Genomic DNA, 2,584 nt, shown 5'->3' on the forward strand with positions numbered 1-2,584 from the left:
CGAATTCTATTATTCGGAAGTGATCAACAAACTAGAATAGCGTTGAGCAAAGTGTTTAAGCCTAAAAGGAGTCTATGTCGAAAAATATTAAAAGGTTATCCCAAGGAATTAAGTAGTTTTATTTTTGTATTTCCAAACGACCCTCGTATGACCACATAATTGCAATTTGCTTACGTGCGCGAATGTAAGAGAAATTATATTTCCCAAGCCTTGGCATTTGCTCAGTGAAGCGCTCACATTGTGGACTGTTGTGCTGTGTTGTAAACCGTTTCTGCAATCATTTAAAAATGTTCTCTAAACTCTGTCTTGTCTAGCTGCTTCCAAAGTAGCTTATTTCTTTTTGCTTGCTTAAGTTGTTTAAAAATATAACAAAATGCGCTCACTTACCTCCTCACAGGCGAATTGCCGCAACTAAACATATCGGCATGATGACAGTCGCAAACGCATCACACAGCCACTGGCCGTAGTTAAAGTAGACATCCGTGGAAGGAAGAACGAGAAAAGGAACTCAAAGTAGTATTTAATGTTCTAGAAATCACCGCGAACGACAACCTGGCGCGTGCTTTTCCAATTTCAGCTTTACTGCCATCAACCCGCTGCTGCTCTTTGGTCTTTCAAGTGCATGGCCGTTGGCCGGTGGTCAGTGGCAGCTTAGTGGATTCATTACGGCTGCTTGAATTACAGACATGTAAATTATTTATTTTTTCTAATTCTCTTTTGCTCTGTTTTGCTGATGCATTGCGTGGAAGTGGCTTACTTAAGAACGATGTCTTGTTCAGTGTTCTCGAATTGTCTATTTTTTTGTAATTTTATTTTGTTTTACATTTTTAGCACTTTGCTGCTGGACTTGCTTTTTCTCCCCACTGGCAATGGTAATGGCATTAAATCGTCGTTGGAATATGACTGACTGTTACGCAGCAACAAGAATTACTTAGTCATTTTTGGAATTAGACGTATTTCTCTGGCTTTCTACAGTTCAAGGTAATTATTCAATTTACGTTCAAGTGTGGCAGACAGTCAACCTGTGAGGCCATTGACGGTGACTAGAAGTGAGGGTGAGAGACGAAAATGTTAACGCTATGATTTGCAGCGCGAAAACCAACCTCGCCGTTTTTCAGTTAATTTACATTTCTTTCGATTTAATTTAGATTTATTTATTCCATGTAATTTCTAACTAGGCTGGCGATTTGTTAGGTGCCTGGTGTAGCAACAGTACACATTTGCGGATTTATTTAATTGTTTTTAACTCTTTTGCTAAATGTTTGAGAATAGCGTTAATGTAGGGTACCCAACTCTGAGCTATGTAGTTTAGGCAGCAAAGTATTTCTTGAAGATTTTAAATATGTGAGCAGATGCCTCTTGTCTTCTACAGAGCGCAACAGTTGTTTTATGAAAATGAGGGACCTTTAACTATTTCGATCAAAGGACAACCATCTTAATACATTGAGATGATTGTGGGTGAAAATAGGTGGGACATCAAGAATGTTTACCTGAACTGGTAGCTAAAAGAACTAGCAAGAAGGTCACATGTGATCTATCCTAGCTCTACTATTTATTATGATGCTACCAACATTTGATGGTTCAAAAGAGTACTCAAACGCTTAGAGAAATCTGCAAAACTGGAGAGACTTCGAAGGCTATAAAATTTATATTGTCCTAAAGCTTCAAGAATTTCCATGCATCAATGGATAACAAATGCATCCATTGATGCATGTAAATTCTTGAAGCTTTAGACAATATAAATTTTATAGCCTTCGAAGTCTCTCCAGTTTTGCAGATTTCTCTAAGCGTTTGAGTACTCTTTTGAACCCTCAAATGTTGGTAGCATCATAATAGTAGAGCTAGGATAGATAGAGTAGGCTTAGAGAACAGGAAGAAGACCCCAGCTCAGAAAGAACTATTATAGTTTTGTATTTTTTTCGGATTTTTAAAGTAAAAAAAAGGGCAAAAGACGGCGGACTTTCGTCTTGTGAATTTTTTTCATTTTTAAAGTTCACTCGATAAGGAAATTCATATTGAACAGGAACCTTTTTGCTTTTTTTTATTTCAGACACCTGTGAGTCCTGGAATCCGTGTCGCCAGCGACATACCATTTGGTGGAAGACCATTTTTGAAGGCTGACAACTTTTTGAACAAACCTCGTGGGGCCAAAAAAGAATTTTTGTTTCTTAACAATAGATCGGAAAATAAAATACTTGAAACAAAAATGAAAAAATCTTTCCTTTTCCCTTTTACAGCCTTTTAAAGATACACCCAAAAAACACCTGCAATTCTACAATTGTGGTGAGCAGAAAATTTTTATTCGATTAGTTGCACATGCAAATAGCTATAAAAGTAGAAAAAAGGTTTTTAGTTAATCGAATTTTACAATCTTGGCACTTTTTTGTGAAAAAAATACAAACTTAAAGAATTTCAGAAAAATGTTTATTAAAATCCTTGCAAAAAATAACTGCAGAGGGGGAGAATATTGCTCATACCCCAACAAAAACCATTCGCTTCAAATATTTTTGCTTTGCAAAATAATTAAAAGAATTCAAAAAATTTAATTTATGTTATATAGTTAAGGTAGTAGTCCGGTGAAACG

The 2,584-nt window shown here is 36.2% G+C and overlaps 1 long non-coding RNA gene across 1 annotated transcript; it reads left to right on the top strand.

Moving 5' to 3' along the window:
- Positions 1 to 462: 462 nt before the first annotated feature.
- Positions 463 to 2,125, top strand: LOC129243852 (uncharacterized). The gene is made up of 3 exons (XR_008582349.1): positions 463 to 688; positions 832 to 981; positions 2,051 to 2,125. It is a non-coding gene; the product is annotated as an uncharacterized LOC129243852 (long non-coding RNA).
- Positions 2,126 to 2,584: the final 459 nt, after the last annotated feature.

The sequence above is a fragment of the Anastrepha obliqua genome, chromosome 4 (assembly GCF_027943255.1).
Source record: "Anastrepha obliqua isolate idAnaObli1 chromosome 4, idAnaObli1_1.0, whole genome shotgun sequence".
NCBI lineage: Eukaryota > Metazoa > Arthropoda > Insecta > Diptera > Tephritidae > Anastrepha > Anastrepha obliqua.